The sequence below is a fragment of the Pinus tabuliformis genome, chromosome X (genome assembly GCF_031772625.1).
Source record: "Pinus tabuliformis cultivar Carrire ecotype Pingquan chromosome X, CPIR1, whole genome shotgun sequence".
NCBI lineage: Eukaryota > Viridiplantae > Streptophyta > Pinopsida > Pinales > Pinaceae > Pinus > Pinus tabuliformis.
The window spans coordinates 500,412,799-500,440,614 of NC_142308.1; the positions used below are offsets into that span (position 1 = coordinate 500,412,799).

General features: G+C 36.9%; 1 pseudogene across 1 annotated transcript; it reads left to right on the forward strand.

Moving 5' to 3' along the window:
• Positions 1 to 384: 384 nt before the first annotated feature.
• On the forward strand, positions 385 to 27,816 carry LOC149140875 (alcohol dehydrogenase-like; annotated as a pseudogene). Its single transcript, XR_016265078.1, has 14 exons — positions 385 to 630; positions 19,671 to 19,736; positions 19,840 to 19,910; positions 20,145 to 20,236; positions 22,196 to 22,332; positions 22,650 to 22,696; positions 22,871 to 23,196; positions 25,275 to 25,357; positions 25,553 to 25,628; positions 25,731 to 25,792; positions 26,019 to 26,114; positions 26,378 to 26,484; positions 26,713 to 26,808; positions 27,694 to 27,816. The product of XR_016265078.1 is annotated as an alcohol dehydrogenase-like (transcript).

Below are 27,816 nucleotides of genomic sequence, written 5' to 3' on the forward strand. Positions count from 1 at the left end.
GTAGATATAAGAACTACTATTAATATTTTAAGCTCAATGGTCTCTTCAGTTGATTCTTCTTCTAGAGACTCCTCTTCTTCTGCACTTAAATCTTTAGGGCCTGTTAGCTCTGCTATACAACGAGGATTTTCTACGGTCAGAGACAGGCTTGGTCTGCTTGGTTGTGCTCAAAAGGGTCCAAGGCATACACAGGGGCCGCTTCATTTAGCAGATAGCCATATCCTATCGCAATTGCAATCGCAGCTTTCAGGAGGAAGAGAGGCCGAAATGCGAAGAATTGTTACTTATTAAAAAATTAGGAAGGTCCACATGCCACGTCACAATCGCAATCGGCGATCACAGCTTTTAGGAGGCCTTTTATAAGTCATGTCTATAACATTGCCGATGGCCGATTACCGATTGCCCCTATCGGATGCGATATTGCTATTAAACCATGTTACAATGCCTGTCGGGTCCACAACAATATCGCTATCAGCAAAAAACCAAAGGAGGACTTACGGAGGGGCACAAGACACCACCGATCAGCGATCGCCGATGATCGGATCGGCGGGTCGCATCGGCGGAGGCAAATCGGCACAGACCAGGAAGGAGGAGCGATTGCGATCGACGATTAAATGTGGACCGTTGATCGTGCGCGCAGATCGATGGCCCACGTTACATCGCCGGATCGCTATCGGCAGAAACCAAAGGGGCAGGGCCTTTACATATACATGCATGTGACCCGATGGGCCGGACCCGATGGCACTACAAATGATTTCTTATAAAATTTCAAGTCCGCGCACAAGCCGTTTTCAATGTATTTGGTATATTTTCATTAGATAAATGAAAATACAAAGGGAAGCGAGGGAACCGGTCAGCTGCGATATGCGACAGCAACCTGAAGGGCGGACCCGATAAAGGAATTAATCATGTTTGTGGACTTTTGAAGTCCGAAAGAAGTAGAATGGGCGAGATTTCTCAGCGTTATAGCATTTTCTGTACACAACAGAAAACAATCATTATTAAACATTTTCAAGAGATCACAAAGGCCCGAATAGCCATCCCATCACCTAAAAGAGGCTGAGAGACAGAGACAGAAGGTTGGAAGTGGAAAGGCGACAGCACAACATGATGCAGCCTACAACAGGAGTGATCAAGGAGCATAGACAGCGCAACATAGCCATTTCATATTCCCGAATGGACGAAGGTGGCCAGTGTTCACCACTCCGCGCAGTTTCTCTTCAACCACTGCATTCAACAAATAGGATGGTTGAGAAGGGGAAGGACAAGACTCGGGCAGATCAGCACATCCAGCAGTTAAGGGATTTCCTCCTTTACGACACTCCACCTGCTCGAGGAGTACAACAGAGCACCAGAGAATGTCAAATTAATTCATTGAAGCAAGCATATTGTAGCAGAGACGCCATCAGAGAGTTAAAGCAGTTGGTGGTCCATTATGACCCCTCCACACATAGAACAACATCATATCTTTGTAATCAAACTCTATATATACCCAGAACACAGATGCAATCAGGGTTGATGGTTGTTGTTTTGATGTAAGGTTCAACTTCTGGAGACTGTAACTACTTTGATACTTGTAGTGTCTGGTCTTCATTTTCAACTAATACAAGCTTCTTTTGCTGTTAATTGCTCACTTTCTATTTCTACTCTGTTCCAGGCTGTGCCTGTTATGCATTTGTTCATGTGCTCTTGATATTTAGCATTAGAGGGGCTATCATCCTACCTCTGTGTTGAAGTCTAGTATGTATCATTGAATGTGTTATGCAGGTTTATGTTTACTTAGTGCCAAAGAGTTGGCATCCTGTCTGTGCATTTGGAAATAGATTTTGAGACCTCTTTACTGGTTGCAACCGGCCATCACATGGTCTTGTGCATCTGCTGGTGTGGTCAGCATTCTCCATGTACACCTAATCCTCAAACTGTGATTAATCGGTGGTCTAAAGCCTTGTAGTCTGGGGGTGTTCACCCATGTTTGGAGTTAAGCATAGTAGAAGTGGTTATCTGGCTTGAACAGGCATCATTCCTTCCATTCACCCATTTCCAACATTTTGTTGAGTTTGTAATGTTCCCGAGCATCTTTGAGATACAACCTAGGAGAGTTTCTTGGGGTGATAACATTAATTGGCATCGTTGCCGGGGAGAGGAGATTGAAGCTCAGCTTCCCTGGGAGAACGACACAGTTCCAGATTTTGATGATAGACAAAGTCTGGGCACATTTCTGGTTGTAATCATCTATCTGGCAACTCCACTGGAGGAAGACCAACCTTTGGCGACTCCACATTTCAGTCCTGGCTCAGTTCGTGAGACACACTCGAAGAAATCCTCAGAAATCACCAGCTGTTCCAGTGCCTGACCCTGAGAAGATTGTTAACCCGAAGAAAACATCACAGAAAGGAGCATCAGGATCAGGTAAGCCCAAGAAATCTTATTTGTCTCTGCATGAGGAGTTTTAGGTTGAGAATACACAGTTTGAAGATTTGAAGCCTAGTATTGCTAGTGAGGAAATACCTACAGAGATTTATAAAGCTCCTTATCTGCTTAGTTCCCCTTTGGATCTCAGTCCAAAGAAAGCATCCCATATGGTCCCTAACATCCCTGTGTCTCTGTCATCCATTGCATTTTCCTATACTACTCAACCTACCAGTATCCATCCGCATACCCCAGTCATGGTAGGCCAGCAAGCACCTATGAAGATAAAAAGAATTGTAGATGCTAGGTATGGACCCCTGGTCTTGCCTGTTCCTTTGAATGCCATGCCCGCAGGATAGTATCAAAAATATATGCCTAAGTTCACTGGTACAGAAGGAGTAACAGCTAAAGAGCACCTTGAATCTTTTTATAGCTATGTTGATAACTTAGACATCAGTGAAAATGACGCGTGGATGAGAGTTTTTGTCCAGAGCCTTGATGGAGAGGCTAGAAAGTGGTTCAGAGAATTGCCCCCTGGATCTATTGCTGACATTGAAGCCTTAGATGAAGCATTTTTGAAGAATTGGGGAGGTAAGAAGGACTTGTTGTATTACCATACTGAGTTTGGTAACCTGAAGAGGGAAAATGGCGAATCATTACCTGATTTTAATAAAAGATTCAATTGTATGTATAATAAGATACTAGCTAAAGTAAAGCCTACCCCCACCTCTGCCAAACTTACCTATGTCAATGCCTTTGACTCTGATTTCTGCTTGCTGTTGAGAGAAAGAAGATGTGCTACCCTAGCTGAAATGCAAGATGCAGCACTAGAGGTAGAATCTAACATTATGGCTGCAGAAAAGCTCAGGAGTCATGCTGATAGGAGGAGGCAGAGAGGTGAGGCATCTTCTTCCTCTGCCTCACCTTCCGATCCCAAATTTGATAAAATGACTAAGATGATCGAGTCATTGGCTGCTAAAATATCTAAGCTGGAGGTTGAGCAGAACTCTGGGAAGACAAGGTTTCCAAACACATTTGCTCCAAGAAACCCAAATCCATTTAGGAGAGCAAATGAGCAAATGAAAATCATTCAGAAGGGTAAAGAAACTAACGAGGATCAAAGAGTTAAATCTCCTTTCCAAAATGTAGTCATGGAGGAGGAACAGATTGAAGATGAGGATGAAATTCACTGTATGGAAGATAAAGGTAGTGATGCCTTTTTAACATTGGATGCATACGAAAAATCTTTGTTGGAGGAACAAGACAGTCAAAGGTGGGACAGAGAGGCTGTTCTACAAACTGAGGAGCAGCAAAGATATAATATGAGGTCAAATGCAAAAAATGTCAAGGAGAATCCTACCCAAAGATTTTTTGTCCAAATAGAGTCACAAAATATCAGGCAGAGAAGACTAGCAGCTGATCCAGTCATCCTCAAAACACCAGTTCAAGAGGTAAGAGGTTCTGACAAGTTACCTCCCTCTTTCAGCTTTGAATCAGAAGTCCAGAAGTTAAAAATATTTGTGCCTCTGGTAGAGTTGGTAAAGAGTGAAGTGTTTAGAAAGCCTATCCTTGAAGCTCTTGAGCTGAAAACCACACAAACCTCCACTGACTCTGTCAATTTGCAAGATGATAGGCCTGCAGTTGTGCTTAGCCCAATGACCGAACCTGCTGATGATAATTCTCCATCATTTTATGTCTCCTTGACCATTCATGACAAAATCCTCCACAACTTCCTGCTAGATACAGGGGCCAGCCACAATCTGATGCCTAAAGCTGTCATGGAAGAGTTAGGCCTTGACATCACCAGACCATATCATGATTTATTCTCATTTGATTCAAGAAAGGTGAAATGTCTGGGGTTGATTAAATATTTAGCCATTACCCTAACTCAACTGCCCATGAAGAGTCTGATGATGGATATTGTGGTAGCAGATGTCCCTCCCAAGTTTGGCATGTTGTTGTCTAGAGGGTGGATTAAGAGACTAGGTGGGACATTGCAGAATGATTTGTCTTATGCCACTGTCCCAGTTTTTGGAGGAGAAAGTAGGAGATTGTACAGAGAAGCACAACTGGAATACATCATCAGTGATGAGAAGAATCCTTCTAATCATCCCATTTATGCTATGGACATCGATTTTGGAGCATGTATTCTCCAAATGGAAGAATCTCAGAAGGCCTCATTGCAGCTCAAGAAAGCAATTGTTCAGGCCGAGGAAGAGCAAGGAAGTCAAGTTTGGGAGATGTTTTTTCATGGAGCATGTTCCAGGGAGACCGCAGGAGTAGGGGTGGTGCTGATATCTCCAGAACAAAAAAGCACACATCTGTCTTTTAAGTTGTCTTTTCAAGTCACTAATAACATAGCAGAATACGAGGCTCTGATATTGGGCCTTAACGTAGCTAAAGACAGAGGAATCAGAAGCATAAAGGTGTTCAGAGATGCTGATTTGATCATTCAACAAGTAAACATAACATTTCAAGCAAAGCATCTAAGGCTGAAAGCATACAGAGATGAGGTATGGAGACTCAAAGATTCCTTTGATAATTTCTATATTTCATATATCCCTAGAGCCAAAAATCAGCTTGTTGATTCCCTTGCTATGTCTGCTAGCATGTTTATCCCTCCCATGCCTCCCAGACTAGTTTATGAAGTCCAAATGAAGTACAGACCATCCTTGCCTGATAATGTCCAGCATTGGAAAGTTTTTGAAGATGATGATGAAGAGAATAGGTTCTTGTAAGTCATTGATGAATTTTCTGAAATACAAATCGACCAAGAGAATGAAGCCTTGGAAGAAAGCCCTCGATCTCATCTTAGAAATAAAATTGGCAAAGATAACATTGTGCAGATTCACAACAATCATATTCCTAAAGGTCTAATTCCTCTAGAAAGACTGTTTGACCAAAATGACGTGCTCTATAAAGCTGCCCAAAAAGAAGATCAATCTACAGTTTGTAAGCATGATATAGGGAGTCCAAGTCAGCCTAGATACATGAATCTGTCCACTCATCTGTCTGCTGACCAAAGTGTTGAATACTGCAATTTAATGAAGCAATTTGCTGATGTCTTTGCCTGGGAATATAGCGACCTGAAAACATATGATAAAAAGGTCATCCCGCATAAAATCCCTTTAGAGAAAGACACCATACCTTTCAAACAAAAGTTGAGGCCAATAAATCCTATGCTCCTTCCTCTAATTGAAAAAGAAATAAAAAAGTTGCTGGAAGACAATAAAAAGAATTGGGATTCTAAGCTCAAATATGCACTATGGGCCGACAGAGTGACCATCAAGAAGTCCACAGGGAATTCTCCATTCAAGCTGGTATATGGCACTGAGGCTGTGTTCCCAATTCAGTTAACTCTCCCTGTGGCAAAGTTCCTACAGCGAGAAAAAAATGAGGATGAAGACATGGGAAAAAGGATCACTGATCTAGTAGAGGTACATCAAATCAGAGAACAGCTGGTTGAAAAGGCAGCAGCACATTAGAAGAAGATCAAGGAAGCTTTTGACAAGAGGACAAAAACAGATAATTTTTAGGTTGGAGACTTGATTCTGAAGTGGGATGCACTGAAAGAAAAGAAAGGCAACCATGGGAAATTTGATGCTTTCTGGATAGGGCCTTTTATCATTTCTCAAATTCAAGGGAACAATACCTTTATGCTGAAAAGCATGGAAGGAGAAGCAGTTTTTGATGGCCCAGTTAATGTGAGTTTTCTGAAAATTTATGTGGTTTAAGGTCTTTTGACCTTAAAGTTGTAAATATTTTGTTTATCAGTTTAGTGTAAGCAAAGTAGACTCCATGCCTAATGGAACACTAGGAAATTTTTCTAATTTGTTTTTCACAGGAAGGGCATTGATCTAAAAGTTCTTGAGACCTCACAGGGAGGATCTCATCCCCAGAAGGAGCCAGTGTTAGCTCTGCTATACAACGAGGATTTTCTATGGTCAGAGACAGGCTTGGTCTGCTTGGTTGTGCTCAAAAGGGTCCAAGGCATAAACGGGGGCTGCTTCGTTTAGTAGACAGCCATATCCTATCGCAATCGCAATCGCAGCTTTCGGGAGGAAGAGAGACCAAAATGCGATGAATTTTTGCTTATTAAAATATCAGGAAGGTCCACATGCCACGTCACAATCGCAATTAGCAATCGCAGCTTTCAGGAGGCCTTTTATAAGTCATGTCTATAACATTGCCGATGGTCGATTACCGATTGCCCCTATCGAATGTGATATTGCTATTAAACCATGTTACAATGCCTATCGGGTCCACAACAATATCGCTATAGGCAAAAAACCAAAGGAGGACTTACAGAGGGGCACAAGACATCGCTGATCAGCAATCGCCGATGATCGGATCGGCAGGTTGCATCGGCGAAGGCAAATCAACACAGACCAGGAAGGAGGAGTGATTGCGATCGGTGATTAAATGTGGACAGTTAATTGCGCGCGCAGATCGACGACCCACGTTACATCGCCGGATCGCTATCGACAGAAACCAAAGGGGCAGGGCCTTTACATATACATGCATGCGACTTGATGGGCCGGAACCGATGGCACTACAAATGATTTCTTATAAAATTTCAAGTCTGCGCACAAGCCGTTTTCAATGTATTTGGTATATTTTCGTTAGATAAATGAAAATACAAAGGGAAGCGAGGGAACTGGTTGGCTGTGATATGCGACAACAACCTAAAGGGTGGACCCAATAAAGGAATTAATCATGTTTGTGGACTTTTTGAAGTCCGAAAGAAGCAGAATGGGCGGGATTTCTTAGCGTTACAACATTTTCTGTACACAACAGAAAACAATCATTATTAAAAATTTCAAGAGATCACAAAGGCCCGAATAGCCATCCCATCACCTAAAAGAGGCCGAGAGACAGATGCAGAAGGTTGGAAGTGGAAAGGTGACAACACAACATGATGCAGCCCGCAACAGGAGTGATCAAGGAGCATAGACAACGCAACATAGCCATTCCATATTCCCGAAAGGACAAAGGTGGCTAGTGTTCACCACTCCGCGCAGTTACTCTTCAACCACTGCATTCAACAAACAGGATGGCCGAGAAGGGAAAGGACAAGACTCGGGTAGATCAGCACATCCAACAGTTAAGGGATTTCCTCCTTTATGACACTCCACTTGCTCGAGGAGTACAACAGAGCACCAAAGAATGTCAAATTAATTCATTGAAGGAAGTAAATGTAGCAGAGACGTCATCATAGAGTTAAAGCGGTTGGTGGTCCATTATGACCCTTCCACGCATAGAACAGTAGCATATCTTTGTAATCAAACTCTATATATACCCAGAACATAGATGTAATCATGGTTGATGGTTGTTGTTTTGATGTAAGGTTCAACTTCTGGAGATTGTAACTACTTTGATACTTGCAGCGTCTAGTCTTCATTTTCAGCTAATACAAGCTTCTTTTGTTGTTAATTGCTCACTTTCCATTTCTACTCTATTCTAGGTTGTGCCTGTTATGCATTTGTTCATGTGCTCTTGATATTTAGCATTAGAGGGGCTGTCATCCCACCTCTGTGTTGAAGTCTAGTATGTATCATTGAATGTGTTATGCAGGTTTCTGTTTACTTAGTGCCAGAGAGCTGTCATCCTGTCTGTGCATTAGGAAATAGATTTGCAGACCTCTTTACTAGTTGCAGCCGGCCATCACATGGTCTTGTGCATCTGCTGGTGTGGTCAGTATTCTCCATGTACACCTAATCCTCAAACTGTGAGTAATTGGTGGTCTAAAGCCTTGTAGTCTGGGGGTGTTCACCCATGTCTGGAGTTAAGCATAGTAGAAGTGGTTATCTGGCTTGAACAAGCATCATTCCTTCCATTCATCCATTTCCAACATTTTGTTGAGTTTGTAATGTTCCCGAGCATCTCCGAGATATAACCTAGGAGAGTTTCTTGGGGTGATAACAGGGCCCACCTTGTGGGTTCCCTATCGATGTCGGGAGTTATCCCACTCTACAAACTTTACGTGGAGATTTGGGTAATCACTTTTGACTACAAAATTGTGATGGAAGGTTGGAAAAAAAACCATCCACTTTGATTGATAGATGAAACTAAAACCCACACATTGAAACTACTTCTTGATTCAAAAAAAACACACACACAGAAGAAACTCTGGTCTGTGAGGAATTCCTGTCGATCTCAAAAATAAAGGAATATCTCCCCTATGCTACTGCAATCTAATTTCATACGTCAATTTAAAATAATTCTACAAAGATTCCAAGAACCCTAAAAAAAAGGTGATAACTTGTGCAAGGGATTCATAAAACTTCAATCAACAGGCTAAGCTACACTCTTATTCCTGCACACGACACTCCAATCCTTCCATCAATTCGAGGCTTGATTAAAAAATACATCGGCTACATCTAGATCCTTAAAAATAGGATCAAAGGAGCTAGATTTAGCTTGAGATCAAGCTTTAAACATTTTTCTTAATAAATAAAAAATACTGTTAATAAAGCTTACATGGAAAATTAAACTAAATTCCCCTAATCTACACACAACAAAACACTAAGATTGAGGAGTCAACTCCTCTAGTAAATTATTTTGACCTTGTAGAGTTCAAAATGGAATTTGATTAATTCTCTTGCATCACTAGTCCTTTACTTACATGCCAATTACAAATAACCTTTTTAATCTAATGATTTATATGTGATTTTGTTTAGTTTTATTTTTATTATGTATAAACCTTTTTAATCTAATGATTTATATGTGATTTTGTTTAGTTTTATTTTTATTATGTATTTTTTATTTTTTAATTGTATGTTTTTGTCCTTTTAATATAGGAAAATATAAATTAAAATGTTAAATTATGTTTTTTTAGTGGGTGAATTTCATGATTGATATTGCCACATTAATGGGATGTGATGAGCATAGGTAGTGGATGTTGCTGCTTGTATGAACTTGGCTTGGGAATTCAATACCTCATCATGCACACAAAGAATATTAACATAGGATCTAGCTAGTGGATTTGTGGTTGAAGGAAGTGGCTAGCTCATCCTAGGTTCATCATTTATAGCTAATGCACTTATTCAAAATAAATTTATATAAATGGGAGGAGTTCTTGTAGCTAAACTAAGAACTTTATGTATAAATATAATAAGAAATCTTCCCATGTTTTGGTTAATAGGAATATTTACATATATTTTGGTTGATGTTTCAAGAATGAAGGCTTCTCTTTCATTCAAAACTTCATAGTTTACGTAGATATCTTTTATTTCTTAAGCTGGAAGCACTCCTAGAAGCAATGTTCCTTTAGTTAGATAATGGTTAGAAGAAGAGAGAATGAGGAAATTTCCTTCTTCTTGGTATTTAAGGACATCCATAGGGTGGTCATATAAGGTAAATGCACCAAATTTCAAGTCCAAGCTTCACAACTATGGTCTAAGGTTTAGGTCTACTTCACAATATTTTATCGAGTTGTTATTCTTAGTCATTTCTCCCTTCTTTAGTAGTATTATCACTATTTATTTAAAAGTTTCTTCTAGTTTTTGGATTTTTTCAAGGTGTTATCCCTCCCTTTCTAGACCTGACTCTATCTTCCAGATTGTTTCCGAATATTATTTTCTTGTTTCTGTGATATCTTACTCTATATATTTTTTCCTTGTATTCTATCAGTTGTGGTCCCTTGGGAGCCTTTTATGGTGTTTTCAAGGTAGAATATTTCACTCTCTTCCTCACCTTTCAATGTTTTTTCTCTTTGTCCCCTTCCCCAGTGCCTCTATCAAACTTCCCTCTAGATTTTTATTTCCACTCTTTCCCTCCTATGCTCTAGATCAATACCCTATCAACCATTATGGAGACAAACCTAGTGAATCCCCTCCATCTCACTGGCCCATCTCTCATTAGAGATTATAGCAACAATAATGTTAGGTCCACTCCTCAAATTCATAGGAAAATTGCAAATGCAAGATGGGAGACTATAATTGAACAATGATGCATCCTTGAGGTAGATATTAAAGAAGATGTTGATTGATGGGTACAAAACACTGCGAATTTTATGACTAGATAAAAAAGATACATGTAGAATATGGACATTTATTAGAAGTTAAAAGCAAGCATGGAAATTTTTTTAGTAGAATGCTCAGAAACCCAAGAAGGAATCCTCTTTTGCATTGTCAAAATGCATAGACATATAAGGAAGTTGCTTGATAGAGTATCAATCCTGGAAACGAAGTTGGAAGAACTCAATTTCTCTACGTTTGATGATGAAGGTGATGTACCTAATACCAAACAAGTTGATTGATAGATCTAGCATAGTTAATAAATTGTTGTAATGTTTTAGACTTTTTCTTATTTCTTTGGTTTTGTTATCCAATTCAAATTATTTACATGGAAAAAACCTCTAACATTATACTTCTAGTCTAAATTCCTCAATAAAAAAACCAAAAGGCATAAAATATCATGTATACATTTTATTTTATTGTAAGATATATATATATATATATATATATATATATATATATATATATATATATATATATATATATATATATATATATATATATATATTTTCTAATTTAAATAATTTATATGGAAAAGTCTTCAGATTTGATGTATGAAACTTCAGCATGATCTATGTTCAGAAGATGCTCAAGCACTCATGGAAGATTAGATGAAGTTCCAGATGGGATAATCCTTAGTAGATCTAGTTAGATACTTGAAGACAACATTGGTATATGGACCATGGACATTGGTGGCTCTTAAATATTGATTCAAGAGGGAGAGGATCACCTCTCATTGAAGATAAGTATTTCTTGACTTATGTTTTTCTTTCTTATAGATCTGATGATTATGTTTATTTTTACATAAGTATTTGAGTATATGGATGTTTCTAACCTCCATGATGAGATCTGATGAGTAGGTCCTTCTTGAGGATCCTTTTGAGATGCAGATATTGAAAGAGGTAAAGAGATACTTGATGAGAAGATGACAAAGTACTTCAAGAAGCCTATGACTAATAAGCAGATTCTCTGGTATTTGAATACTACAAGGTATGCATGGTATGTTGTGTTTCAGCTATTGACTTGATAAGCCCTAAGGTTGGATGAGAATTCCTCTTTCTTTATTGGCTCATACATGTATATGAAAGTGACTTGGATCTATGTTTCCTATGATGAAAAGATGCACTTGGTATTGAACAATTTGATCTTATTGAATTCAATGAGGCTATGTAATGGTGATACATTGATACACTTGATGTTCGGCTAACATCTATGATCTATTGATTGGATAGCTTGATCCTAAAGAAGGCTAGCACCTTGGCTCTAGAAAATGATACTTGGCATAGAAGGATAGTTCATTGAATCCTACATAAGTCTACTGGTAATGCTTACAATAAACATGATGAAAGCACATGGAAAGAGTGATTGACACTCTTGTTGTTTGACCTAATTTGATCTCATTGGTCACAAATAACACGATAACGCTGATATGAGGAGTACAAGTGTTAGATTGATATTCCAGATCTCTTACTACCTGTGGTCTTGCCTTGATGGCATATGGTTAAATGGGATACAATAACTTGATGGCGTGACTTGACAGAAACTGCTCTTGTGTTCATATTCTTTGAGATATGAAGCTGATTCTATTTGCTGCTTTAAGTCTAACCTTTGATGAAAGATTGATGTCATGATGCTGATGCATTTCCAGGTCTCAACATGAAAAAATTCATTCTTAATGATCATTTAACACCTCTGGAGATCACCATAGCTCAATCACTTGTTATATTAGACTATTTTCCCAAACCTCAAACCATGGATTGATAAGTCTAGGCCATTGGATATTTTTGATGGGGCAGCCCTAGGTGAGTTGAGACATTGTGGGCGAGGTCCATTTTTGTTTTTGAAAGAGTCGCATTTTTTCCATATCAAAATAGGATTGGGTGAAGGTTCAAATAAGGTTTCAAAATTAATGGCTTTGTAGCTCCTACTTTTTTCCTTGAAAAAGATCTTCATTCTTCGTACGTTTTTGGAGATCCAATGTTGGTTATCAATTGGGTCATTGAAGTAATCATATATCATTGTTTGGGGATTTTGCCTCTTGATTAGGTGCTAAAAAAAATAGTTCAAAATTCAAAGTTATCGGATTCATGTGGAACTTGGAAGACCACGTAGTTCTCGTCATCCTTATTTGCAACTTGTTTCGCGCAAAACGGACTTCGTATGACACCAAAAACGAGTTCTGTTTACTTTCCCAAACATGTGAATTTAAAAAAAAGTACAACACAGTCAACAGTCTGTATTGCTAACTTGGCACTGACTGGGCAGGTTATGTGGACGTTGACTTGGTCAATACATGACAAGTGGCTTTGTTTCATTGGTTGAATTTGTGTGGTTTTGATTGGTCGGTGGGATGGCCAACCACAGGCGGACACGTGGCCTAGCTAGAGGCCGCAATGTGGTAGCCCGGGAGGCCACCAAAAAAATTGTAATGGTCCTGGCGGAGGCATCAGAGGTGGAATGTGCAACCTCCCAACTCTAATGCAAAGTCGATACCATTGCACCACACACGTTGCCACTTAACCATATATGACTTCGCAATTTATTTAAAATGTGTTGGCGTAGAGTTCAGAGGTTTCGGCTAGCCCGCAATTACGTAACTGCCCATGTGACCACTATGATGGAGGTAGAATGGGGGCGTGATCGGTGGGGGCGGGCCATTGGCCTTAGCCGCTAGGCAAGTGGCCTAAATTTTCAGAAATTAATTGTTAGTGATATTTTTAACTGTCTGACAATTTTGCCCAACTTTCGGCAAAATTGTTGCTCCGTTAGTGCCCTTGGCGGGCGAAATTGTAGGATGATGCCGAATTTTGGGGAATTTCTGGTGCGATTAGTAGAAGATTGGGAAAAACCATAACTTCTTCATTTTTTGACCAAATCAAGAGCAGAAAGAAGTTGCACAATCATTTTTGGGCATTCTGGAGCCATTGGAACAAGTTTCAGAGCATTTTGAGCATTGTAAACTGATGTATTCACACTTTTGAGCATAATAGAGAGGACCAAGCCATTGGAAGCTGGACCAAGGAGACGTAGCCCAAGAGGGGTGAACTCCTTTATAATGTGTTTTTGTGATACTGTTTATGGTGATGTTAATGTCTATCATTTGCTAATGTTCAGTCAATTGTTTATCTAAATTTGTACTTACAAATTACATAAAAACACTCAAAAACCCATGTTTTAACTTGCAAACAATCTCAAAAATCCTCAAGCATATTTAATATAACTTGCAAGGAAATTTTAGCACAAGAAAACTAATTTTCTTAATCAGATCAAGTTTGGTATCAAAGCTCTTGGTTTTATTTGTGCAAGAAGGATTTAACTGTTTGCAAGTTTATGTCATGCTTACAAGGTTAAAACTCAAAAGAGGAGAAGGGAAACTGTTTGAAAGCCCCGAAGCTAGGTCAAAGGGAAGAAGGGCAAGGTTGCCACAATATTTAGCACCAGTTCTTCCTCAAGTTGCAGTTGAGGCACCAATGAGCATGTCTCATGAAGGAGAGCCTACAATGACAGAGGATGAGAAGGTCTTTAGGAAGGCTTTCTTTGATATGACAAAGATGGTGAAGGTCCTCTATGAAGAGAGGAATACTAGAATACATGGTGAAAGCTCCAAACCTCCCCAAGGAGAAGGTTCTTCAGGAGGAGGTAAATCTCCACCCTTTCCACCATCTTCTTGTTCTTCTTTTTCACATGCATCTTCACCCCCTTCCGCTAACACAACCCTTACTCATACTCATCAACATACCTCAAAATGAATTGGAAAATCACCCTTGTTAAAACTTGATGTTAAATTTGAACTGCCCATGTATAATGGTGAAGTGAATGTAGAGAAGCTTGATAATTGGATTCGTCAGTTGGAGATCTATTGCAGAATTCAAAACCTTCTGAGGATGATATAAAGGTTCAATTGGCTTCCTTGAGAATGGAGGATGCAACATTAGTATGGTGGGAATCAAAGACACAAGAGGAGATAAAAAAACATGGTAAGATCTCAATTTCTTGGTTTGATTTCATTGCTGCAATTGAAAGACAATTCTACCCTCTAGTTTATATGTAAAAACCCATCGTGAATTGGCAGAACTTTAGAAAACTTAAAGGTTAAAACGTGCGATATTACACCCAAGAATTCAGAAAAATGTCTCTAATGTTAGGTGTAGATTTGCAATCACAAGACACGTTGTTGAAGTACATAGGGGGTTTACAAAGTTACCTTAGGCATACAATCCTTGTGTTTAATCCAAATAATCTAGATGACATGTGTGTGCAAGCCACTCATCTTGAGGTAAGAGGGAAAAACACTCCAGAATAGGGTAGTAAAAATCCATTTAAGGGTAAAGAAAAAGAAAAGGATTTGAAAGGAAAGAAAAATGCATCCATTAAAAAGAAAGGAGAGAAAACAATATGTAAACATTGTACCAAAGAGGGTCACGATGAAGCTCATTGTTGGAATCTTCATCCCGAGATGTGGCCTAAGAAATTCAACAACAAAAGAAAAGAAAAGATAGTTGCCATCATTCAAGAGGATTTGGGATCCGATTCGGGTGATGAAACTAAAATTACAACCATGGGTGTAAAAGAAAAAGAATCCATTGCTAGCACTAGTATATCAAATTGTCACACTAGCACTCCAAATGAATAAACAAGGATTGAATGATTTCATGTGAGGGTAATCTCAAAACATACAAAAATTAACACACTTTTTAATAGTGGGTCTCAAGCCAACTTGATATCTGATGACTTAGTCAAGAAACTCAATCTTGAAACCCTTTTACATCCCAAGCCATATCCATTGAGTTGGATATTCAAGGACACAAACATACAAGTTACAAGAAAATGTATTCTTCGGTTTGAAATCACAACAAACTTCATTGATGAAGTTAAATTAGATGTTGTACTGCTTGATATGTCAAGAATTGTTCTGGGTAGTCCTTACCTCTATGGTAGAAAAGCAATCTTCTATCGTAATGAAAACAAGTACCACTTCTTCAAATATGGTGTGGAGTATATTGTGAGAGGTCATTCGAAGAAACTAAATCTTTCATTAGTTAATGTAGGGCAATTCCAAAGACTAGTAAATTCAAGCAAGAATTTAGTGCTTCTTATGATTAAACCCAATGTTTATGTTGATTATGAAGCGTTCGATGGTTATAATTCAAAATTGAAAACTGATTTGGTTGATGTTTTTAGCCATAATGATGAGGTGTTTCAGAAAGCAAAGGGATTTCCTTCCAATAAGAGAATCCAACATGAAATACCATTGTAGCAAAAGTGTATTCTTCCTAACATTGACATACACTGGATGTCAAGAAGGGAAAGTGAAGAAATAACAAAGCAAATCCAAGGATTTTTGAACAAAAGGATCATCTGACCATCTCCTTCACCATGTGATGCACCTATTGTTTTGGTGCCCAAGAAGATTGGAGAGCATTTCATTGAATGGGACTCAAGAAGTAGCTATCATCAAAGTAGAGTTGTTGAGGGAGACATATGGAAGAAGACATTCAAAAACAAGCAAGGCTTGTTATGTTTTTTGGTCTTTTCCATACTCCTACTACTTTCATGCATATGATGAATGAAGTATTGAAGCCATTTCTAGACATGATAGTTTACTTGCATGACATTTTCGTTTTCAGAAAATTTCATTATAAATATGTTATGTGTGAAAACAAAAATACTTGATGTCGTATGTTAAAAACATTTGTTATTGAAGATGTCAAAGTATATGTTGGATAAAACTTCTTTGATGAACTTGGGCCATAATATTGGAGAAGGTGAGCTGAAGCTAGACCTCTCCAAGATTGATGCCATTATGGATTGGTCAATGCTCAAGATAGTCATTTGGATAAGAGGTTTTTTGGGAGTAACCCAATGTTGCAGGAAATATTTTGTTAATTTTTCTTCTATTGTAGCTCATTTTCATTCTTTGCCAGTTGTGCAAAAGGTCTTCCAGTGGGGAGGCAAACGACAAGAGACATTTGATGGTTTAAGACAAAAGATAAATTTAGCCTTTATACTTGCTCTTCTATACTTGAAAAAGTTATTTGAGTTTTAGGTTGATGTGTGCGACTATACCATGGGCACAATCCTTATGTAACATGGTAATCCCATTTCATTTCATTCATAACTTTTCAATAGTGCAGTGATTAATTTGCAGCAACAAAGGCACTTTCATTGGATGGGTTTTCTTCTACTATTCAACTTGGTCAAAAGGAATAAGAAAGGAATACACGACAACTTTTTGATGTACTTTCTAGGCCTATGGTTTGTATAACTACTTTCCTCAAGCATCATTTTGTTTTGCATGAAAGTTATGTTAAGAAAAAAACATACTTTCAAGATGTACATTCAAGCTTGAGTCAAGGGAATCAAATAGAGGATTTTGTTTACCATTTGCATCATAATGTGTTGTATCATCTTGGTAAGAAGGATGTTGTTACTGATAGTAATATGGACAAAGCCAAAGAGTTCATTGAACGACTCCAAATGGTACATCAAACAATGCAAGATCAACTTGAAAAGAGAAAAGGCAAGTACAAAGTAAGGCACAACAAGCATCTTGTAAATCACAAGTTCCAAGTCAGTGATGAATTGATCAAGATTGGAAAGGTGAGGGAACTGTACCCTCACTTGTTGGACAACTGAAAGTGATCTTTTGGGGTCCAAAAGACTTCCAATGGAGAGGAATCATCGAGTGCTCAAAAAAATAGCTCAGAATTCAAAGTTGTAGGATTGGTGTGGAACCTAGACGACCACGTAGTGCTCGTCATCCTGAATTTGACGCAAATCATATTGCGCAAAACAGACTCCGTATGACTCCAGAAACGAGTTTTGTTCACTTTCTCAAACATGTGACTTTTCAAGAAAAAAGAACAACCCAATCAACAGTCTATATTGTTGACATGGTGCTGACTGGGCAGTTTATGTGGATGTTGACTTGGTTAATGGGCTCCTTGATGGATCACTAGGTGACAAGTGGCTTCATTTCATTGGTTGAATTTGTGTGGTTTTGATTGGTTGGTGGGGTGGCCAACCACGGGCTGACATGTGGCCCAGTTGGAGGCTGCCACATGGCAGCCCGAGCAATCACCAAACAAATTGTAATAGTACGCGCGAAGGTAGCGAGGGTCAAACCCGCAACCTCCCAACTCTAGTCCAAAGCCAATATGATTGCACCACATACATTGTCGCTTAACCATATATGACTTCGTGATTTATTTAAAATGTGTTGGTGCGGAGTTTGGAGGGCGAGCTGGCCCAGTCCCCGATTACCTAACTTGCCATGTGACTACTGCGACGGAGGTGGAGTGGGGCCATGGCTGGCGGGGGTGGGCCGTTGGCCTTAGGCCCCGGGCTCGTGGCCTAAATTTTCGGAAATAAAGTGTTAGTGGTATTTTTAAATGTTCGATAATTTCACCCAGTTTTCGGCGAAATTGTCGCTCTGTTAGCGCACTTGGAAGGCGAAATTGTAGGACGATGTCGGATTTTGGGGAATTTGCGGTGTGATTAGCAGAATATTGGGAAATGCCATAACTTCTTTAGTTTTTGACCAAATCAAGAGCATAAAGAGGCTACACAGGCATTTTTTGGCATTTTGGAGCGATTGGAACAAGTTTCAAAGTATTCTGAGCATTTTAAATTGATGTATTCACACTTTTGAGCATAATAGAGAGGACCAAGCCATTGGAAGTTGGACCAAGGAGACATAGCCCAAGAAGGGTGAACTCCTTTATCATGTGTTGTTGTGATACTATTTATTGTGATGTTAATGTCTATTATTTGTTGTTGTTCAGTAATTTGTTTATATAAATTTGCACTTAAAAATTACATAAAAACACTCAAAAACCCATGTTTTAACTTTCAAACAATCTCACAAATGCTCAAGCATATTTAATATAGTCTGAAAGGGAATTTTAGCATAACAAAACTATTTTTCTTAATCAAATCACCTCTCGTCAATGAGATAATTGAATTAAAAGATTAATTTAACATGTTCATGATTTCTCATGTTTATAGGGAAGCCAACAACTGAGTAGAATCCCTCTATAAGGAGGGCCTTAGGCTGGGTCATGGGATCTGGATGATCTTAGATTCTCAAAATAGTAGATTCCATGAGTATTATCATATACTTTTCATTCTTGGGGTTCAGAAGCACTACATGCACCAAATGTTTAGACTTTTTGCTATGGAATTTAAAAGTGGTTATATATAACAAACTAAAGCATCACTTATATGTTTCTTTTTTATATCAACACATTTTATGTTATTCTACTTTTTGGATAGATTACAGAATTGATGTGGATATCTATTTTTTAACAAATTTTGGATGATTTTTTACCATTTTTTAACATATCTACAAGATGAATAAAAACTAGACATATATATGTAGAATGTAATTTTATATCTTGATAATAAAAAAAAAAAAAAAAAAAAAAAATCCACTAAAAACAAACCATACAAATTAGTTTACCTACATAAATACAATGTTTTGATTTTACTTGTATTTATAATTCACAATATGTGGATATTTGATAATAACATTATGTGTAATTTTATATGATATAGTGGAATGATCTATTTTACTTCATATAAAATATTCAAAAGCAGTTTAATTATGTTAATAAATGTATTTATTTTGAATTGAAATTTTCAAAAATTAATTTTAATTTCTATAGATTATTTTATAATATGTTTAGTAGTAATGGCGAATTAAAAGTGGAGATTTATCTCAAAAGTAATTATACCATTTATACTTTTTTAATTAAATTGATTATTTAAAAAAAATGTCACATGGACATGTATAATATGAAATGAGTTATGTTTTCTTGGTGATGTAGCATTGATAATCCATAATAAGAATTAAAACACTTACTTTATCATGCATCTCAAGTTGCTAAAACTAAAAAACTTATAAGAATTAATTAAACTATAACTTAAGTTTGAATTATTATTCTTATTAATGATAAAAAATTAATATATAAATAGAACATATATACATTTAAAAAAATATGTAACAAGATTCTTCACTATTCAGGGACATTTTATGATGGAGATTATTAATTTGTTAATAGATTTTCTTATAATACTATGGGCCAATACCATGGATTATCAATACCACATCCCAAAAAAATCATAACTAATTTTATATGGCATTTATTCATATGATATAAATTTTTAATGAATGAATTTATTCATAAGATTTGTTTAGCAAGAGATTAGTAACTCACTTTCAGTGTTTCAATCCATTCTCAGTGTTTAACACAAGAGATCGTTTGGGGAGATCCACCCTTCAAGGGAATCAGCAATCTTTACTGCAGGGCAAGTTCTCGCAAGCAAGAGTAAATATGAGTGCCCAGTTTCTAAATTCATTTTGTTTGTAAAGGGAATAATAACCCATTTTTCAGTGTTGCATCTACTTTAGATTATTTGGAGAGATCGATCTTTTAAGGAAAACACCAAGCTATACTGCAGGCAAAGTTGTAAAATGCAAAGGTAATTAGTAAAGTTATTTGTATTTCGATTGTAGATTCTGAAAATATTTTAAACTATATAACATTTACTCAAATACAAAACTGTAGTCCAATTTATTTGCTTCTAAACTATATAACATTTACTCAAATACAAAATTGTAGTCCAATTTATTTGCTGAATCCATTTTCAGTGCTCAAGTTTACCAGAAACCACTACAAAATTGTAATCCAATTTATTTGTTGAATCCATTTTCAGCGCCCAAGCTTCCAAGAAACCACTAGAGGATCAGGTCGTTCCTTCAAGTAAAATGGGTAGCTCTACTGAAGGAAAAGTTATTACATGCAAAGGTAATATGATTCTGCACTATCTAAAAGACTTCATACGTTATATTTAGTAAGATAATGATAATCTATTTTCAGTGTTCAGCACAGCGAATGCATATAAGGGTAATTTCTGTGTCAGAGACATAATATGGTTCCAATTATACAGATGCTACTTTTGTCTGAATCGCCATTAGAAAAAGCATAAGTGGTTCATAAATACATGGATTTACCTTTACCCCTGCAGGAAAATTCACTATCTTACAATTCAATATCTTAGAATTGTTTCGAAGATTGGTTCGCTCTACAATATAAACCTCGAAATATCATAATTGCATCAAGAGTTGCTGTCGAGGTTGTCATGTAATGCTATGACCATAATAATAATGAAATAAACGATGGTAAGTTTTTGAAGATAGATCTCGCTTGTCTTCAGGTGAGCAGACCATCAAGAATGCAGTAAAGGTTCGTTTTTAAATTAAGAGGAAAGTCAAAATGAAGTAGTGAATTTTACCAATATATAATATTTAATATTGAATAATATTGGATTAATATAATGGTTGAATGACTACAATGAAAGAGATTACATTAAGAGAGATTTGGTTTTTATTTGAGTTTGTTAGATTTGAAGTTAAGGTAGATCTTGGTTGGTTTAATTTTTTTTTTTAAATAGATTATATTTCACATGAATAACATAAGTCAATACCATCAGTTTTCATAAATCTAGAGCTCTAAAATCACCAGTAACTTGACCAAATCAAGTTTACCTTAGTTTAAATTTCTTTTTATTTTTATTTTAAATCATGAATAATTTTTTTTTTACCATGTAAAAGTGTTTAATATTTTTATTTTATTTTGACCAAATAAAAATGTTTATAGGAGATTACATTACATTATATTACAACATCTCTACCATAGTGGTTGGAGAGCACCTCTAGACTCAAAAAAGTAGTATAATTGGTTGGCTTGATGCATCTAGGCTGGTATTTTGACATAAACATTATATTTTTTATTTTTATTTTATTTTGAAATTGTAAACATTACATTATATTATGCTACAACATCTCCATCATACTGGCGGGAGAACACCTCTAGACTCAATGAAATAGTATAGTTGGTTGGTTTGACGCATCTAGGATGATCCTTAAACCAATAGGGAATTCTAAAGGGAGTAGTGCCTTTACCTATTAGTTGTGAGTCAAAATAGAGTAGTGCTTCTTGGAAACAAAATTGCTGATTCATCTAAATGTAGTAGTGTCTCTTGTTAACATAATCATTGATTGATTGTCTCCTAAGTCTGTGAGGATGGATTTAGGATGGTCCTTAGACCACCAGGGAAGCCCAGCTAGAATGGATTATTGCCTCTAGTTAACATGATGGTTGATTGGTTATCAGCTAGAATGGATTAATACCTCTTGCTAACATAATGGTTGGTTACTTAAAATATAGTGTTTCTTACTAACATCATCATGATTGATTGGTTATTTGCCATAATGGAATAGTACCTCTTATGGACATAGTGGTTGGTTGGTTGTAAAATTAACCAATAAAGATTTGTGAAAATAGATCTAGACTAATTGTTAGACTAAGTAAAAATAAAATAGTGTATTTTTATAACATAATGATTAATTGGTTGTGGAGTGACAATATATTTTCATACCAACTCTTATAAGAAATAAATAATAAAATATACTAACTTAAGTTTATGAAGATAAATCTAGATTGTTCCATAACGCAAAAAATTGTAGTGCCAATAACTAACACAATGTTGATATTGATGGGTTATAGAGTAAAATTTTGTTTCCATGAAAACCTAAAAACCTTTGTTTGTGTAGATGGATTTATGTTAACCAATAGCCTAACCTTTGTTTGTGTAGATGGAGTTATGTTAACCAATATAGAGTAATGCTTTTTATTGTTGCCATTGGTTACCGGGTAAAGTTGCGATGTTAAAATCTGATATTTTTAATTTGATTTTTGTTATAGCTGCTGTTGCTTGGGGGCCAAGCCAGCCTCTGAAGATTGAAGAAGTGCAAGTGGCACCTCCAAAAGCAATGGAAGTCCGAATCAAAGTGCATTATACTTCCCTATGCCATACAGATCTTGTTTTCTGGCAAGCAGAGGTAAATTATAAATAATATGAGAAACAAGAATTGCTCCATCTAACTTTGATTTAACTAGGAGATGTATCAAGAAAAGGGAAGGTTCTATTTAAAATTAAAAACATATGATGGATTTATGATTATTTAGATCATCTTAACCATAAATCTTTTAAACAATAGAGGATTAGTCCTTGCATGTTTTTTTCACTGTTCTAAATGATTAATGATTAGTAGTTTTGAGGTTAAAACATCATCCCATCGAGGCTCTTCATTAGATTGTTTTCTTAGTGCAATTCAATTTTCTTAGTACTAAAATGTCTATTACTGTTTGGTTGCAGGGCCACACTCCTATCTTTCCCCGCATCTTTGGACATGAAGCAGCTGGGTATCCACTCTGTTTTAACACACCAAATTATGTTTTGAAATTAATTATTCAATTACAAATGTAGTAATAGATTATTTTGAAATAATTATTCAATCAGAAATGCAGTAATAGATTAATTTTGAAATTATGGGAAAATTTTCTTTCTGATTAATTGCTGGCCATTTTTTAATACAGAGTTGTTGAGAGTGTTGGAGAAGGGGTAACTGAACTCAAGGTGGGTGATTGTGTCCTTCCTGTATTCACTGGCGAATGCAAAGAATGCAAGCACTGTAAGTCAGAAGAGAGCAACATGTGTGATCTGCTAAGAATTGACACTGAAAGAGGAGTTATGATGAGTGATGGAAATTCAAGGTTTTCCATCAATGGGAAACCAATTTACCACTTCCTTGGTACGTCCACTTTCAGCGAATACACTGTTGCGCATGCAGGCTGTGTTGCCAAAATTAATCCCAAGGCACCTCTTGACAAAGTTTGTGTTTTAAGCTGTGGTGTCCCTATAGGTAATTTACTTCTGGATCTTTTTTCTAATCATCTGTTTTCCATTTTAAATTATCTTCATGTACATATCTACCATGACAAGTTTCAAGGACTATAACTGTCCATATTCACTAAGCAGTTACATATATTGTATAGAAAATCCCAAGCAGATTGGCGTTTGCAAATGTCAGTACCTCTCCTTTTATGAAAACAAACTGCAAGACTTTATTTATGATTCTGTCCATATGATATTAAACGTTACTTTCTAGGGCTTTTCCTTATTAGGTTACCCTTGGCTTAGTAAGTTGGAGAGTATAATTTTTCGTTTCCGTTTTACTTTAGCTAATATTATTTCAATTGTAGATTTTGAGAATATTTGGAATTTGATAAACAGAAATGAAATTAAAACATTGTCCTTATTTATATCCATTAGATTCAGAAATATTTCCTAAATCTACAATCCAATTAAGTTCAACTCTTTACTGTAAGTATAAGACTTGGACAAAATTAATTAAAACTGCCTAGTGCACTAACTTATCTGCCATCTTATGAACCCCCATCCATGGAGATAAATAAATTCTTTTGCTTCTCATATACAAAACGCCTTGCTAACCATTTTGCATTTACCTGGGAGATTTTCCCATTTGATATGGTCTAACATAGACTTCTAGATTTTCTACCGTTTTTTCTATCAATGGAAAAGGACGTTTGTCTTTTCTTATTCTTTCCTATGTTATACCCAAATACGAAGCTCTCTGCCAGACTGTGCGAGCATATCTTGCCCTAGGATATGCTCTATCTCTGCTTACTTGTTAGGTTTTCTATTCCAAAACTTGTCTAACCTCCCTGGAATGTTACCATGCTCCTCTCTAAACACCCCCTGCCCCGCAAGGCCTATATTGCCCTTGGATCTCCTATCAAAACAGAATTTACTCAATGCAGAGGGACTCCAAGTCTGGATGCAGCCTGCCATTAATGCAAAAACTACTTTCCTGAATTGTAGAAGATTTTATAAGTTATCTCTGCTTACTTGTTAGGTTTTCTATTCCAAAACTTGTCTAACCTCCCTGGAATGTTACCATGCTCCTCTCTAAACACCCCCTGCCCCGCAAGGCCTATATTGCCCTTGGATCTCCTATCAAAACAGAATTTACTCAATGCAGAGGGACTCCAAGTCTGGATGCAGCCTGCCATTAATGCAAAAACTACTTTCCTGAATTGTAGAAGATTTTATAAGTTATCTCTGCTTACTTGTTAGGTTTTCTATTCCAAAACTTGTCTAACCTCCCTGGAATGTTACCATGCTCCTCTCTAAACACCCCCTGCCCCGCAAGGCCTATATTGCCCTTGGATCTCCTATCAAAACAGAATTTACTCAATGCAGAGGGACTCCAAGTCTGGATGCAGCCTGCCATTAATGCAAAAACTACTTTCCTGAATTGTAGAAGATTTTATAAGTTATCTCTGCTTACGTGTTAGGTTTTCTATTCCAAAACTTGTCTAACCTCCCTGGAATGTTACCATGCTCATCTCTAAAGACCCCCTGCCCCGCAAGGCCTATATTGCCCTTGGATCTCCTATCAAAACAGAATTTACTCAATGCAGAGGGACTCCAAGTCTGGATGCAGCCTGCCATTAATGCAAAAACTACTTTCCTGAATTGTAGAAGATTTTATAAGTTATCTCTGCTTCCTTGATAGGTTTTCTATTCCAAAACTTGTCTAACCTCCCTGGAATGTTACCATGCTCATCTCTAAACACCCGCTGCCCCGCAAGGCCTATATTGCCCTTGGATCTCCTATCAAAACAGAATTTTACTCAATGCAGAGGGACTCCAAGTCTGTATGCAGCCTGCCATTAATGCAAAACCTACTTTCCTGAATTGTAGAAGATTTTATAAGTAATTTTGAGATGATAATATATTAAGTTTGACTGAAGAAATGAAATAATTGACCTCGTTGACAATGTATAGTGTTTTACAGAGTGGGCATGTCAATTGCGAGGACTTTTGCTGGCTGTACTGTTAATAATTATAAAAGCATTCATAATGGTTTCTTTGACTGGAATTGTTGTCTAAAATTCTTCTCTGTTGTGGAATCAGGGATGGGTGCTACTTTGAACGCAGGCAAACCCAAGAAGGGTTCGATAGTAGCAGTATTTGGCCTGGGGGCTGTTGGGCTTGCTGTAAGTACTAATAACAAGTGCCCTCTTTATGTTCCACTGTATGCATATTAGTATATGTTGCAGTTTTAAAGTCCTCAAACCTTTTTCTAGGGACTATTCTGTTCACTTCCCCTACCTGCATTTTCATTGGGACCAATATGATGAGGGTAGAGTTTAATTATATGTTAGCCTTCTGACCCGAGTTTAACTACGCAGGCTTGTGAAGGTGCAAGAATTGCAGGAGCTGCTCGAATAATTGGAATCGATTTCAATAATGAGAGATATGAACGAGGTAATTGTATATTTCCCAAATCCATTATTGGAGAATCTGTGTACATATGTTGACTTGTAGAACTGCCTTTTTAACCCTTTCTTGTAATCTTTCCTTTCTCAGCAAAACAATTTGGAGTAACGGAATTTATAAACCCTAAAGAGTACGAAAAACCTATTCAGCAGGTACGTTGAGCTGCCCAAAATGATCATCAAACTCTCTCCCAGTTCAGAGTATTGGTTGCTTTTGACTAGTGTGGTACTTTAGAGTATTGGTTGCTTTTGACTACTGTGGTGCTTTAGTACTTAGGTGGGGGAGATTTTAAGTTTTCGCATGGAGTGCACTCATTCACCATTAATTCAAAGCAGTGTAGACTCTTAATTTCCAAACATTTATAAAAAATGTTTACAGGTAATTGCGGAAAAAACTGATGGAGGGGTAGACTGCAGCATCGAATGCACAGGGAGTATTGAGGCAATGGTTCAAGCTTTGGAATGCTGCCATGATGTACTAGCTCTTGGTTTCCTTTGGTTTAAGATACTTCAATCATTTCAATTCTATGCTGTAGCTTTAAACTGATTGCTTCGATTTAATTAAGGCCATGGTTCAAGCTTTGGAATGCTGCCATGATGTACTAGCTCTTGGTTTCCTTTGGTTTAAGATACATCAATCATTTCAATTCTAAGCTGTAGCTTTAAACTGATTGCTTCGATTTAATCAAGAAAATGCAGGCAATGCATATGTTTGATATCAGAGTTCTGTTTTTGCAGGGTTGGGGTGTAGCCGTTTTAACAGGGGTCCCTCGTTCAGACGCAGTCTTTAAAACGAATCTATAAATTTTCTGAGCGAGAAAACGTTGAAAGGAGCCTTCTTCCCCGTACTGATTTGCCAGGTCTTGTAGAGATGTATTTGAATGGGGTAAGACTTCATAACATAGTTGTAACAGCTTATTCAAACCATAATTGTAGATAATACTGTGTGGTCATATTTCCTAGCTATTTTTTTATTTGTCCGTACCATGACGGGAGCAATCTATGTTTATCATATCTAATTAGAGTTATAATTACGGTTTTAATCTCTCCTTCCTTGAATGTTAAATTTGCAGGAGCTTGAACTGGATAAATTTATTACAGACAAAGTTTCTTTTGCTAACATCAACAAGGCATTTGATCACATGCTTAAAGGCGAGGGTCTGAGAACTGTAATTAAAGTCATATGAATCTTCAGGATTAGTGACAAATATGAACACAGTTGGAATATCTCCAGTGTTGTGAAGGCATGCTGAACTATGTCAACTGTTATGTGAATAATGTGGTGGCTTTTATGTTTAACTATGGTATGTGATTAAAGTCGTGAAAAGCATGTAAACAGTTATAATAATTTTAGGATAAGTATGATGTTTAAGTTTTGTAATTAAGTTGAATAATATCCCTTGTTTTTACAAGGTATATATAATATATTTTATCTGGTTTTGAATTTGTGGTTTTTTGAGGAGGCTTTGAATCTGTGATATTTTAGGAGGAAAGATATGTTTTTAGTGATTGGGTTCACTCAAACTGTATATAAATTAAAAAATATAAAATTAGTTTTACATAATTTTTATGTTTTTCGATGACAAATTTTTTTATAGCTTGAAAATTTCAAATGAAGCTCCATATGGTTTCTCTTCCAGAAAAATAATCCAGACAAAATATTTTGTAAATTAAATTTAAATTGAGTAATTAAGATAAATATTATTCAAATTTCAGGAATGACTTATTTTTGTAATGACTTCCAATTTTGATTGTTATGTCTAAATTCTATCTACATTCAGAGTGTTCATGTTCACACTGTTGATGTCAAATACTATCTATCACTGTTCATGTCACACCATTGTCTGGCACATGGATTTTGTGCATGCTGTCTAGTTAACCAAAATGGTCTCAGGCCATAATCTCCATAGATTATAAGCGATGCCCATAGATCTCCAAGGCACCATTCCTGCTATACACACTTGCATATAAAAAACGAACACTAAGATATAGGAATAATATGGCTCCGTAAGTATCAGTTAGAACGATTGAACCCCTCAGTTTCCTACTTGCAGGAGCTGTTGAGATGTATGGGCCACCGCTATTACATGCAAAGCAAGCCGAATGCTGAAACAGTGGCTGCAGCTGTTGAGATGTATGGGCCACCGCTATTACATGCAAAGCAAGCCGAATGCTGA